Source organism: Corvus brachyrhynchos, unplaced genomic scaffold (genome assembly GCF_000691975.1).
Source record: "Corvus brachyrhynchos isolate BGI_N302 unplaced genomic scaffold, ASM69197v1 scaffold307, whole genome shotgun sequence".
Lineage (NCBI taxonomy): Eukaryota > Metazoa > Chordata > Aves > Passeriformes > Corvidae > Corvus > Corvus brachyrhynchos.
In genome coordinates this window covers 439,344-455,036 of record NW_008239288.1, presented here as the reverse complement: position 1 = coordinate 455,036, position 15,693 = coordinate 439,344, and the positions used below count along the sequence as shown (strand labels likewise).

The following is a 15,693-nucleotide window of genomic DNA, read 5'->3' as shown; positions in this document are numbered from 1 at the left end:
GAACAGGTCCATGGCTTCAGGATGGCCGTGGCCCGGCCCAGCCTGGCCCAAGCAGGGCCTGGCCGGGCCCACTGGGCCCTGCTCGGGCCCCGCAGCCACCTGTCCCAGCGCCGGAAACGAGAGAGAGCTTGGAGGGGGAGTTTGCCTATTCTTAAATGTGGATCACAGAGGTGATCACAACTTTAAGTGGCTTAGAGAATTGTCCATATTCAAACTGGCCAGCTGATAGGTTCTATCAGTTCCCAGAGGAAACTGTAAGCACCCCTTAGCAAGGACGTCCCTTCCGGGACTATGCTTGCTAACCTATGACACTCTGTCAAATAACTATGTAAAATACATATCTGTGATAAAAGATGAGTGGGATAGAATGCAGGTGGCTGCATGGAAAATGAACTTAGCAGCCTTTCACTTGCACTGCTTCCTAATAAGTTTCTCTCAGACACTAGTACTGTAAATCTCTGAGATGCTCCTAATACAGCAAACAGCAAAATAAACCTGAACTCATCTCAAAAATAAGTGACTTTCTATTAAATAAGCATTCTTCACTTATTTCTCTGCCCCCAGAATTACACTTGTCTCAAACATAGAAAAAGTGAGATCCAGCACGACCACATTTTACCCTATTTATGTTTATTTATGCATGCTCCCCCAAACAAATCCTTCCAATTTCATACTTTCTGTTTTTAGTGTGGAAGTTGCTACCATGAGAAACATGGTAAAACGGTATAACTCTGTGATAAAATTTACCATTCCACAGAATCATAGAATCACTTAGGTTGGAAAAGCCCTCTAAGATCATGGAGTGCAACCATTAACCCAGCAATGCCAAGTCCTCCACTAATCCACGTCCCCAAGAGCCACATCTACACATCTTTTAAATACCTCCAGGGATGGTGGTATGCATCACTGGTCTGGGCAGCCTGTTATTTTTGTATAGGAGACTTCTAAGTATTTAAGTTTTTAAGGCCTTAGCTTATTCAAATGAAATTAATTTCATGTGTTTTGGGGATTTGGGGATGAGATTTGCAAGCAGAAATTAAGGCTTTGAAGATATACAAATGTTATCTAATGCAAATTCCTCTGGTATTCATAAAATCTCTTCTCACTGCACCTCATTTTGGATGTGTCTGGAACCTGCTGCTGCACCGTGTGGAATAAGCCAGCCTCCACCTCTTGGGGAAGCACCAATGAAATAATTATCTGCTTGCTAAACATTTCCTGCCTTAACTGTGAAGCCTGATCCAAATCTGCTTTGCCTGTGACCTTTCACAAATCCATTTCTCCAGGGCTTTTTACACCTGATGGATGCTGCAGGGAGCTTCTGGCATGTTCGCTCTGCACCTGCAAATCCTGCAGACAGTGAGATGGCAGCTCCCATACCTCTGAGAGGTGCAAAGTGTGTCTTCCCTTGGGTCCCTGGGTTGTGAGCTTCTGTTTGAGGACACTGTGAGAATAGGCAGGATTCGTCTGATTAAAGATAGATATTTTTAATGGAGGCATATTTGTGAGCTACTCACCCGAAACTTGCTTTCTATATCTCTACCTAAGGATGAGGTGAAGAGGCTTCTGAAGGTGCCTTTTCCTCTCCATTGCTTCCAAAGGCAGCCTCAGGCAAGAAGCTCAGGTGAAAATGTCTGTCCTGCAGGATTAGGAGAGATGGATCCCATCTCCTGTAGCAATTGTCTGTTTCTCCAAATGCCTGTGTATGGGTCACTCTGTGGGGCTGCTCACATTTTCAGGGTTACTCACATGCATTGGTGCTTCCTGCATGGGTGGGACCTGCAGAGGCAGGCAGATCTGACCCTCATTCTAGAAATGGGCTCATTTATGCTGTGTTCAGGATTGCCCAGAGAAATTGTGGAAGACCCATGCCTGGAAGTGTTCAAGGCCGGGCTGGATGGGGCTCTGAGGAACCTGGGCTGGTGGAAGGTGTCACTGCCCAAGCCAGGGGGTTGGAACCAGAGGATCTTTAAGGCCCCTTCCAGCCCACACCATTCTAGGATTCCATGTGGTATTTCCAATTTCTTCAGAGTCACCTTCCTTGCTCTGAGAACTGCACAGAAGTCTTTGACACCCAGAGTAGTTGCTGGATTTTCAGATGCCACTATATTTCAGTTCCTGGTTAGATGTCTTGGACCTTGGTGTCCTCTTTCCTTCCTTGTCTGTCCAAAGATGATCCAATTTGACCTAGAATTTTGCAGCTTGCCTTCAAGGTCTGGTATTTTAAACTTAAGCCTTGAATGCTTGTGGTTCAAATCCCCTTGGATTGCCTGAAAATATAGATTTTCAGGCTTCCCTGTAAGGAGTACAAAAGATAGAAGGACTGTAAAGAAAAGGCTCTCTTATATAAACTAGTGGATCAAACACAGTGATGGATACATCAAAGTATTTGCATGCCTGATTTCTATTTCTGTCAGAGGAAATGCAAGCAGGTAAACATTTTCCTAGATCTGTCCCAGAGGCTAAACAGACTGTCAAAGGATATATAACATTTAGGTATTTTGTAAGTAAACGGTCTTTATGTGCTGCTGCACTGAAGCAGCCTGTTTTTAGTTTTCACATGTAAGAAAATTTTAACTCATCCTTTTAGGCACAACTGTGTGTGGTGGTAAGTTGTACAAGATGGCATCCCAAGGACACTAAATGACCCAAATACTTCTAGTATGAAAGGCAAGTGGAAGTACAACCATGAAACATCCTGGTATGCAGACAATAATCTCCAAAGTGACCTCAGAAGTTTATTGTTTCTTATTTCTGCTTGCAGACAGGAACTATTGTGTTTAAATCAAATCAAGCAACTTAAAAATTATATCTAATCAACAAAGAAGACAAAGAGGAGGCTACTGTACTCATTCACCTTATCTTAAGACCTTTTTTTGATCCTGATGCTGGAATGGAGAGGCCACACCAACTTGACTTAGTCTGGGACCACCAACCGTGTTAGCTCAAATTGCAACACATTTCTACTTTGTCCTTTCCCCTGCTTCGTTTATGGTTAGTGGCAGCTGTTCCTCATGGGCCTTGACAGAAGAAAGACTTTGCTCAAAGACCAGCACACCACTTTATCTGTAAAATTATTTCTTGACACTTTCAACTCTAAAGTTTTGTGTATGAATAATCCCGTATTCTGTACATGAGGTTCCATAGGAAGTCTCTGACAAAGCCAGTACCTGAACCCTTATTTCCTGAGTTTTATGCCAAAGCCTGAAGTGTCATTTTTCAAAGATTCATCAGAATGAACCTGCATCTGTTCCTTCACTCTTGAGATGAACTGTTCTACCAGAGGCTGTTTCTGCTGCACTCACAGTCAGCAGCATCCCAGGCTGGAAGAATGGGAGCTTTCAGTGCTTCCAGCATGGATGGCTACACCTGATTGTGCAGTCTGTTTATAGGGAGGAGGTGAGCTCCTGAGTGGTGTTTTTCTGACCTCTTGCAGAACTTAATGATGGGAGAACTCATTTCCTAGACTTTATGAACTATTTTGATTTGATCTCCTTTGTCTGGGAGGGGAGATTAGATAAGTGTTCTTAATGTAGGCACCTGGGGTGTCAGCCGCCTAAATGAAGGCATGGAGTGACTTTTGAGATGCCCCAGAGCATCTGAATTACCTGCCTATCTGCAATACATAGGAATTACCAGAGGCCCACAGCTCTCTGGAGCTGCAGCTAGAAGCCAGTCAGAATACTACAGATTTTTTTGTTCAGAGAGCTGATTTTCACTTTATCCTGCAGATACCCCTCACCTTGAACTTAGTCAAGAGGAATCCTAGTGCATCTCTCTACAAGTTAGAACCATTATATAAATATAAAAATTAACTTTTGCAGTCCCCTTAGTGATGGAAGGGGAAGATGCTTTTGCTTTGCTTTTGGAATGTTGCTCAAAACAATCTCAGGCAAGCAAAGGGGAAAAGATCTTATCCATCTCTTTCTATCTAAGGCCTAACACTTGGCTTCATCTTCAGCTATATAAAGTGTTATGCCTTTGGTCAAAATCAATAAAGTCATGCCAGTTGAGTTGATGGGGAAATGCCCAAAGCTTATCTAGATCACTTACTTCAAATGTAACAAGAAGACAAGGACTGCATCTGTATCTTTCAACCTTAAGTTCCCTAAGCACTAAATTAAATCATGCAGTGACTAAGAATAGTTGTGCCATTAAAAATGTTCAGAGACAGTTAAAAGCCCAACTGTGCGGAAGGTAGAATCTGTCTGTCCATATATATTTCCTTTCCACGGGACTCCTGGTTTGATATATGCGTGTTGCAGGATCCCCACTGCAACACAACTGCTCCTCATGACCCAAATTCAAGATGGCCTTCAAATTTATTTTAGGCTGCAATATGATGCTTTTGATTCCCCCTTCCCTTGATCTGTTGTGTAAATTAGACCTGTTGTGGAGGAGAAATGGAGTTTTTGGTGACAGATCATGTTCCAAGTGAAGTTTCTGGGGTGAATTTCCCTCTGACTTCTACTGATGTGACATCAAAAATAACCCTTAAGCCAATTAATTGAATTGAATTAATTAACAAGTAAGTTACATTTCTGTGGGAGTATACCCTAGGCAAAATTACTTTCTAAATTGCACCTGGACAGTGTTAATGAGGGCAAAAGAAATTTGTGGTATTAACAAGGGAGAAGCTTGGTTAATAATTCATCCATAAAATGCACATGATATGAATGATAGTGGATTCCTTACAGAGTCAAAACACAAAGAAGAATCCCTCTCTCTGTCTTCATGGATGAGACCCATGACATTTAATCCATATAATTTGAAATCTACCATGTAAACATCCTCTTGAAAGTCTTTAAATTTGAACGTAATTGCTACCAGCTCTTGATTACATTCAGACTACATAATCTATCATTGAATCAAATAATTATTATTGCTGTTGTGAAATAGGGAATTATGCAAGACCCTAAAGGAGAAATGCATGGCAGGTGAGAAACAAACGAATGAGGGTGGGGTAATCAATCTCTGTACCATAAAATGCTAATGTTGTCCTAGTAAATATGAATTCTCTTCCATTGCTTGATATGCTCCCTACCAAGCATGTCACTTAGCCTGTGGTATGTTTTAGTTTAGTTTGAAATGGCACTACTATTAACAATTTAGCAAAATTATAATAGTTCCCTTTCATTTTCATAAAAGTAATTAAACTTATCAATTTTCTTGTTATGCAACAAGCCAACCAATAAATGGACAAAAAAAGTTCAATTTGTGGTATTTTTGAATTAGCATCCTGTGCACCAGGGATTATTCAGATATGAGATTCTGAATTAATGATTTTTAAAAAATAAATTAAAAAAAAAGAGGAAAGAAGAATGATATTGGAAGAGAAGCATTCCTGTCAGTCCCTGCATTGATGAAATTATATTAACTACAGGGTAGCTACTAATACTTCATTGCAAGCTTACAATTTTTTTCAGATAAAGCTAACCTGGTGATTCCAGGAGGAGGCAGACTTTAAATTGCACTTAAATAAACAACTACATTACCATGGTGAGAAGTGAATTGTGTGCTTGGACAGACTGGGCTTTTCAAGGTACACTGAACCTAGAGGATGCACTGAATAGAAGGATGCATTCTTCTCATGGAATGTAAATTAAAGAACTCTGAAAGGAACTGTGCCATGAAATCTGCTCAGAGATAAAGCAATGAGTTAAGAGAGGAAATAATATTGAGATTTCATAATTTACATGGTCCAAATTTCAACCCCCTCATGAATAGATATGCTCATATATTTTAAAACCAGTCCTAATATATTATTCAGAGACAAGTGTAGAAGTCTGCATTTAATTGATGACCTCCAAGAATGAAGAGACAGAAAGATAGGCAGCCCCCAAGGCTATTTTGTCCAGGTGATACGTTCCCCAAATGAACTTGTAACGTTCCATATGATGAGATTCCCTATCCTTGGAGGTCAGTTATGCCGGAACAAAAGTCCAGCAGGGACTTTCTGCTTATCTTCCAGCCATGTGCTGGCATGGGGATGCCTGCAAACTCAGCTGCCTCACTCTATAAGCAGGAGAAGAAAAATAGATGTGTGTTAAACTCAATTGATTTCACCTCATTACACCTTGCTGCCAGAAGGGCTGGTTGCTCAGATGTGTTATCCTTGTCCCTCTGCTGGCAGATTAGGGCCAGGGACAAGGAAGATGATAGGTGAAAATCTACCAAAGAGAGTATTTCTGATCCCAAGCTGCTGAGAGCTAGGAAAGCTCAAGTGAATGTTGCCAAGTTTTCTGAATACCTTCTTCTAGACTTTCTGACTCAGGAAAGTGATCAGTGAGGATTTGCATTGTAGCAAGAATTTATTTTTTCCTTTTGTCCATGATACTTTCACAATACCCTTTAACAAAATATTATGCTTGATAGTCCTGTGGGTAAGATGCTTGATGTGAGTGATACAATCCTTGTTCTGTTGCAAACCTGGTCTTGGACCAGAACTTCAGAAAGATTTAGACCCCTAAGTATATGTTCCAGCAAGGTGTTCAAGTCTACTAGCTTGAAGTACTTTTACTTCCTTGATTTTATTCAAGCTTATGTACTTCAGATGTCTATATACATGCACAATTGAACATCTCACAAGGTGTCTATCTTTATCAGTCTGATTTGCCCTTATTTTCTCAGTCTAACAGCTGGTTTTAGCTGATCTTAGTCTTTAGAAAATGAGCAGGATAGAAATTATCTTTCTCTTTTTATATACGTATGCAGGCAGCACAGCATGAGCAGGCAACAGGGCTTCTGTTGTAACAGTGAACACAGTTCCTGCACTTAATTGGATGATCACAAGATTTGAAAGCAAGAAGATTGTCTCCAATCAATACAATTCCTAAGCAAGTGCTTTTCAACTGCACTTTCAGATTTCATGAATTGGAAATGAACAGACCCCTCTCGTTTGGGGATCTGTGACCTCAGTGAATACTGGAACCAAAGCACATCAGTCCCTTAACTTTGGAAACCATTTATGGAGTAGGGCTTTGTTTTCACTCTCTGGCCACATCTGATAGCAAATTGCATTTTTATTAATTTATGTTCTTTAATATAATGGGCAGGAAGACAAATAACTGTCTCAGTATATAAACACTTCCCTGGAAATGAACAGATGAACAGATTTCAAACCCAGTTTTCATCATATTCATCTAATTAGCTTTCTTATATGAGAGATTGTGGTATTTCAACAAGTAAAAGATGCTGATTTTCATGTGAAAGTTTGCAGCTAACTCTTAAATAAATCTGTTATCTTATTTTGGGGGATATATGGAACAAACTTTAGATTCACCCAAATTCCTTTAATTCCTCAATATATTTAAATCATATAATCATTGAGGTTGGAATAGACCTGTAAGATCATTGGGTCTGAAGTAGCTGGACCTGTGTGACTCATGCAAAATAACACATGAATACAGGAATAAAACCTGGATTTCAGAGTCCTAGTACAGTGTTCTCAATAGCAAGAGTCTTAATTTCTAATAAAACCAACACCTGGGTTTTCCTGCAAGCCTCTAACACCTCCCAGACCAGCAGAAGCATAGTAACTACTGCCTATGCACTAAACTGAATTGACAGGGAACACCATCAAAACAGCACATTTATCAAAGAAATATTTGAACATTTTACAATATTTTAGGAGAGCAAATGAATCTGTTTTCCCACAGCTAAAATGTTTACTCACCCCACCACAAGTTTTGATGTCTGTTTTAGTGGTAATCTCTGCTGCTTTGAAATACACAAAATAATGAACAGCTGCTTTGGCTGATGAAATGCAGAAACAAAGTTGTAGTACTAATCTCTCATAAAAAAAAGTTTATTGCATCTGGAATAAAAAGGCAATAAAGGATTATTGTTGATGCAGAACAAACCATAACAGTGATAAGAACAAAGTAAACATATTCATCCTCTTCCTTTCTGAAATCTGACTTTCCTACCTTTCAGCAAATGTAACAGGCATTTGGATGATGTGCACATCCAAATGGTTCTTGGGAGGGATGAGCTGCTTCACTTCCCAGTGCTCTGTCTTGATGAAGTGCCTTTACCTGTCCTGGTTTCAGCTGGGGTAGAGTTTTTTTTTTCTTAGTACTTGGTCCAGTGCAGTATTTTGGATGTAGTGTGAAAATGATGTTGATAACACACTGATGTTTTAGTTGTTGCTCAATAGTGCTAAATCAAGGGCTTTTCATTTTCACATGCTCTGCCAGTGACCAGATGTACAAGAAACAGGAGGGAGCATGGCCAGGGCAGGTGACTGGAACTGGCCAGAATGATATTCCATACTATACAACACCGTGGTTAGTATGGAAGCTGGGGGAATTGGCCAGAAAATGACAATTTCTGCTCTTGGGTGGGCTGAGCATTGACTAGTTCATGGTAAGTAGTTCTATCGTGGATCACTTGTTCTTTTCTTCATTACAATTGTCATTATCATTATAACAATTACATTTGTCTTTATTTTAATTTTAAAATAATTTTAATGATTTTTTATCTCAACTCATGAATTCTACCTTTTTTTTAATTTTCTTCACCATCCCACTGAGGAACCAGTGGAGAGCAAGGTGAGTGGCTACATGGTACTTAGTTGTAATGGGGGTTAAACTACAACTCCACACTTAATTACCTGGTTATGTTTTTGAACTACAAGTGAACTATGTCTGTTTTTCTTTTTACACCCATTATTTATTGTTACTCTAGCAAGAGCTTGCAAACTTTTAAAAAGAGGAGTGTGCAAGGAATCTACAGGGAAATTGAAGAGGAAAGGAAAAGCAGCAAAGGTCTATGAAATTAACCTGGCTGATCTAAGCCACTCCTCATAAAGATTCCCTTCCAGACTCTTCACCGTCTTTGTGGCCTTCCTTTGGACACTCTCTAATAGCTCAATTTCTTTTTTATGTTGTGGTGCCCAAAACTGCCCACAGGACTCGAGGTGAGGCTGCCCCAGTACAGAGCAGAGCAGAGCAGAAGAGAGCAGGGCAATCCCCTCTCTTGCCCGGCTGATTCTGTCCGTATATCCATGGTTTCCCTGTCCCAGGTGCAGAATCCAGCACTAACCCTTGTTAAACTTCATATGGTTTAAAGGGGACTGAAACCCCCTGTGGAACAGGTTGCAGCCCAGAGGGCAAATGTTACAACAAACACAAGTGCTGAACTGAACACCCTGGCTCATAAAGCTCTGCAGACATTTCCTTGCTGAAATGCAGGGGCCCAGATGGATTCGGATTCTTGCTGACCTGTAAGGGATTCTCACATCATGGCCAGTTTTCAGCTGGCATAGATACACCAGTGGCTTCCTGCCCTCACAATTTGCTGGGAGAGGTGGAGGTAAGAGATGAGCACAATGCAGATCTTTGCCATGCTTTTAGCTGGTTTAAGAGTCTGCTGGTGTTAGTTCATGCTGAGCAATCAGTTCAGGCAGAGGGATGTGACTTCTCTCTTTTCCTGCACTGAGCAGGAACTGGGTACAGGGAAGAATCTGTCTTGTGCTTACCCAGCCAGGGCAGTGGAAATGAATTACAAAGTATGACTACTTATGTTTGAGAACTTGGTTTATAATCCTTTTTGTTACATTGTTATTAAGAAGATAGTTCATATATAGTTCTCATATAAATCTTTTTAAAGTCACGGATGACCTATAAATCATCTGCATACGTGATGGGTTCTGCAGAGAAAGAGATACTTTAAGACTAAAGTGAAAGTTTCATTTAGAAAAGCTCTATGTGCATATTTTATACCCTTACACCTAGTGATTTAATTGAAAACAACTGAAATAATGTAAGAAAGAGAACAAAATAACACCAATGCTTTTTAGAATAAGCATTGAATAAAAAAGATAAGCAAACATTGTTACACTTGATATTTTATCTAGGGTTTCAAACCCATCAGTATATAACATTTATTAGAGATTAATGGAAGGATGAGGTGAAACAAGCTGGTGGTTTACCCAGAAGCAGGGCAGTTGTGAGAGAATGCTCTGCGTGCACGTGTGTAGCCCATCACCTCCTAGAAGGAATCAATCAAAAGTGAAAAACAATCCCAAATACCATGGTCCTAACTGGAGTAGAGCTGCGACAGAACCACAGGTTTTGCAAATTTGCAAAGCTCAGTGATTTGCTGAGTTACAGAAACAGGGGATCTACCTATTTGTAGTTTATTTTTTTAATATGTGTTTGCAGATGACAGAAGTGTTAAGTGCAGAGTGCCTGATTTTCTTCTCACTTATGTCAGTGTCAAGCAGGGATAACTTCTCTGAATTTACTTAACATGTTTCTTTCTGCCCTCTGGCTTCCCTGTAGTTAGTCCTAATTAGAATTGTGCAAAGAGTTGGCTAGCTAAGTCATTCTCTAAAAAAGTAAGATAAAGAAAATAAAATTAAAAAATCTTAGATTGAATAAAGGAACTGAGATGCCATTTTATGCCAAACAGTTTTTCCCTTGGCTTGCAATAGAGTACCTGCTTGTCTAAGTAGCAAAGACTCAAATGACTTTTAGGCTTGAGTGGTGTAAGCAGAGATTTAGAGAGGTCCTATCTGTACTCCAAGCCAGGTAAGAAGCAGTTTGGTATGGACCTTCTCTACACTGAATATTCCACTATCTGAGATATATGCAAAAACTGGGGAAACCTGCTTCATGTTTGTTATTAGCACCTATTTCTTTAAATGTTGCCTCCCAGAAAATAATGTGCTATTGTGGAAATCTCAAAACAAAATATTTTGGTGTTCTGAAGAGTATTTTGTTTCTTTGTTTGTTTGGTTTTTTGCTGTACATAGACATTGTAACAGTGATGGCCTGCATCCCTGAAAACCTGTTTAATGTAGGACAAATAAGTAATTTGTTAGGGTTGTGTTGTTTTTTATTTTTCCTCTTGAGAAATAGTAATTTGCATCTGTGTAAAGCAGAAGAAAGTCAGACCAATGAGATTATGCTGACAAGTGCCTGATACCAGCAAGAGGAGAATGGGAACTGACTGTCTGATGGAAGCAGACTGTACCTTTCAGCTCAACTAAGTAAAAGTCCATTATTCCTGGGCTGCTGCATCAGCAAAGCAATTAAATTAAGGAATTCTACAGACTTTCCACATAGTTAAAATGAACTAAACCAGATTGAATGTAGAGCATTACACACCAGGGGAGGAGAATAAGGAGGGTGGGGTTAGAAATTGAAAATTCCAGGGTACAAAACAAAGAGAAGTAAAATGCTCAGCTCTAGGAAATGATTATTATGATAGTGAAAAAGAAATGTTATTACTGCTTGGAGTATTTAAATTCTATTTTATGAACCTTGGTTTGTATTTATGACCTTCTGAGATCTCTGCTAAGATAACTGTGTTCAATTCTCCATGTACCTTGAAGTGTTTTCTTAGACCATTCGTGCCTGTATGGGTGGAATCTGTTGTTAGTTGCGAGAGTGGCGATACAGAAATATCTGGCTGTTCCATAAATAAATACTGTACACCCTGTTTGTGAGGACTGACCAATATCAGCTTTTCTCTTCAAGCTCTGAAGCTGCAAGCATCTGCCTTCAAGCTGCATGATTCCTTCTGGGACTTCTCTGAATCCAAGTGATCTCCTTGAGCAATGGATTCATTTGATGGTTAACAGTATTGCTGCCAAGAAGAGATTGGTCATATCTTTAGGCTAAGAGAAGGAATTCTGCAGTACTAGCTAACTCCTCTCCACAGGGGAAATCAGCATATTCTTCTGGTTATGCTGCAGTCCTATGATCAATATATTTGTTCACATTTAATGCTACATGTGAAAACCAGCATTCTCATTCTGAAAAAAGCTGCAAGCAAATAGTGACCCATATATAGGATTTGTCTTCTTTCCAGCTTTATTCTTAACAGAACTTATGTGGAATTAATTGTAAATAGCTGGATTTGAAGGTGTCTTGAATTCTTTTTGAGGAAAGTTGGCATTTAAATCTTACTCTGCCTAGCTAGTCAATAACAATGTTCTTAGCTTCTGAAACTTGGACAGATTTATAGCTTCAGCAAACTTTCACATTGCCATTTTTAAATACACATCATATATTTCACAGATCTTCTCAGCAAAATTTTTAGACATGCCAACGCGATTTAGAAGTCTAGAGTATATTTAAATACGGCTGAAGCATTTGGGAAAACAAACCCCAAAGACTTTCAGTAAGATTTAGACCATCCACAAGTTAATTTCCAAAATGGCACATGTGCCAAGATGTAAAACTATCAGATTCTCTGATACACATGACAAAGATATTAATCTTAAGATCCCATGTTCTTAAACCAGTGGATGACTGAAGACATTGATAGCTCAGCTTCCTATTGCAAGAGTCTGTCAAGTCCATACATTTGTGGTACCCAGCATATGAAAAACCAGTGAAACAGTGAAAGTGATGGGAAGATCCCTGAATCTTGTGGCTGCACATCACCTGGGGTAACAAGCAAAACACAAGTTTCTAACCTAGCCCAGTGTAGCAGCAGTCCTCACATACCCACATACATGGATAAAGAGCAAGAAGAGTGTTTCTGGTTTTCCAATAACTTAGGTGTATTCAGATGAGGTAGAAAGCCTGTTTAGGCTCAAATGACCCTACTTGCTGAGAGAGATGAACTTACATCTGTCATGTGTGAGGAATTTTTAGTACTATCAGGAAAGTGATTTCTGAACTGCTCCTTCTGGTGGTTCCTTGCTGCAAATGGGACCACTAGCAGATGACTGAGATGGAAATAAAAAGCTGGAAGGAGCCTTTAACTCAGGTAGCTAAAGCAGATCTCAACAGAACCCTTATCCCTACTTGCCTCAGAAGTGATGCTTAAAGCTTACTTTAGGGGTGGGGACGATGTCTATTCACAAAGAAATGGTGCTTGTTTTGAGGTGTCTCTCCTATCTCCATTTACTGTTTCTGGGCTGCTGGATTAAAGACCACCTCCATAGGGTTCCAGAATGCTGTGAGTGCTGCAGCCAGGGAAATTCTGCCTCAGAAGTGACTTTTTTCCTTCTTTCACTTTTTTTTCTTTCTTGTTTAGGACTTAGCTTGATGCAGGTTGAGACTAAGCCTGCAAGCTGTCTGCTGGATGTTTCCATTAGTTCCACGGCTGCAGTAAGAGCTGTAAAATGACCAAGTATGTCAAACTTCTCACAGTGTCCACTAAGGCTACTAAAGCTCACAGCTCTTGAAAAGGCTTTCAAGGACCCTGGAAGCCCTGAAGATACTTGAATGGAGCTGGACTTTTAGACTGAACTGCAGAAAGCCTCAGCTGCTGCAAACCCACTGAAATGTGGAGTGCCTTTTTTGCTGATTGCTCCAGACTCTCAGATCCTGGGAGCCTGTCTCAAGCTGTGGCTAACAGCATAATCCACCTGGATGTTTAACAAAGCTGGCTACTTGGAAGTCAGAACCCCTAGGAAGGCTGGCATATTCAGCTCTAGAGGTTTCCTCCTTACAACAGGATGTTCTGGGCAAAAAATCTGCAGCTCAATGAGTATTAAAAACCTATTCAAAACACCAGGCTCAAAGTTTTATGGTAAGACTGGACTGCAGGATATGAAGTTGCAGCCGCATTTATAAATGCTGCCTTATATCTTTCATTATGTTTTCATAGCACTTATTCCAATGGAAACAAAAAGAGAAGAGTTACTATATACAATGTGGGACAAAGTGATTGAAAGCACTAAGTTGACCTATCCCCCTTCGTTACCTTTGTGACATATACTAATTCCCATATTTTTAACTGCAGGATTTTTTGGAATTGTCTTTTCCTGTGGATATTTGAATTGGATGAGGGCTTGAATTACACAGCATGTAAGTCTCTGAATTGTTATGAATTAATAGGAACGTGGACAGAACTGCGCACTGTTGTGTTTTTGCTCAAAGTTAATTTATCTTCCTGAGATCTTTGCTGAATTTAGATTTTAGGATCACAGCTAAACACCATTTCCAGGCACAGTGAGGATAATAAAATCCTTAGGAATAGTCAGCATGGTGTCACTGAGTGGAAGCCTTGCTTGACCAACCTGACACACATCTGTGGTGAAGTGACTGACCTCTTGGATGAGGGGAAGGCAGAGGGTGTTGTCTGCCTGGAATTCAGTGAGGCCTTTGACAACGTGTCCCGTTAGACCCTCATAGAGAAGCTTTTGATGTACAGACTGGGTGAGTAGACTGAGGTGGACTGAAAACTGAATGTCTGGCTCCAGGGAGTGGTGATCCACAAATCTAGCTGGAGACAGTGGCTAGCAGAGTTCCTCAGTGACCAGTACTGGGTGCAGTACTGTTAAACTTCTGGATGATGAGGCAGAGTGTAGCCTCAGCAAGTTTCCTGGTGACACCAAACTGGGAGAAGCAGCAGAAGCACTAGAGGGTCATGCTGCCATCCAGAACGACCTCAAAAGGCTGGAGAAATGGGTCAACAGGAATGTCATGAGGTTCAACAAAGGGAGTTGTGAAGTCCTGCACTTGGAGCACCCCCATGCACCAGCATATGATGATAGCCTCTTCAGTGGAAAGAAGCTTGGCAGAAAGGAACCTGGAGGTCTTGGTGGACAGCAGTTTGAACATGAAACTCTCAGTATCAAAGTGAGTATCTGTACAGATTCCATTTAGATGTCTGCCACACTTTTCACAATGTATGTGTAAATTGACCTAAGGGCCATCATTCAGTCCCCAAACCTAGTTAATACTGTACTGCATCATGACTTTCATATCCAGCTCTTCTGAACTTGCTGTTAATTCCTCCTACAAGTTATCAGAAGAAAAGGCCTCTTCTTAATAACAAAATACTGATCTGAAAATGTTTCATAATATTTTTTAGGGTAGGATAATTTCACCTGGGCATGTTCCAAGGAAACTTTCTTGGACGACTTTCACTTTTCAGAGTGAAGAATCACAGTGCAAATCTGTTTCATCATCTAATATTTAAAGACCATTTACATAAGGATAATCAGGGAAAGGACAGAATGATCAGGATTGCAAATGTCTGAAAATAAAGATAAGACCAGATCTGCTGGAATGAGCTTTCCGTGTGGTGCATCTCAGATGATGGAAAGCAGCTGTAAAGTGGTATAGCCAGCATTTGTGATTCTCTGCATCAGTGGAGCAATGCCAAAGAGTTCTGGTATATCAACAAATCCAGGGCAAGTGGCAGCTGCATCCTTCTAGACAGATAAAGCTTATTCTGCTGCAAGTAGTGTGAAGAAAACATTTGCATGTACACAGTAGGCTATTTGTTTGCATGTGTACATGCCTGTGTGTTTACACGTACACACCCACAATTCTGCGAGTGTGGTGGGCCTGGTAACACCATCTGGTGTTACATTTACCCATCATCTCTGCTGATAAGAGCAGTTGCCTACAGTCTTGTTAAATGTTACTCGGAAAGCTGAAGTCCTCCACATCATCAATAATCCTTTTTGGACTCTGGCAGAATAAAGGAGAAAAATTACAAACAAAACAAAATCCAGATGCACATATTAGGTAAAAAATTCTGGTGTGTCTGGGCATGTGGAGGGGAGTCTGGAACAGATTGTCCCTAAGTGGATGCTGGGACTGGGAGGTTGTGTAAAATGGACAAAGTACCAGGAAGGGATGGAGGCTTGGGGAGTAAGACAGTTTGGAAAATTGTTGCAAGTACATTTGTTGGTGTACATAGGGGGTAGCATGAGAATCTGGAACCTGGAATATGTATAGATAGGATGGCTAAGGGCTGCAGATAAAAGGGAATAAG

General features: G+C 40.4%; 1 long non-coding RNA gene across 2 annotated transcripts in view; it reads left to right on the top strand.

Annotated features, from left to right (window-relative positions):
- Positions 1–11,170: 11,170 nt before the first annotated feature.
- LOC108448196 overlaps positions 11,171–15,693 on the top strand; it is a 53,481-nt gene continuing 48,958 nt past the window's right edge. Inside the window, exon 1 of one of the 2 annotated variants that reach the window (XR_001864000.1) lies at positions 11,171–14,546. This is a non-coding gene — a long non-coding RNA (uncharacterized LOC108448196). The remainder of the gene's footprint in view (positions 14,547–15,693) is intronic. The other variant, XR_001863999.1, reaches the window with a different exon arrangement.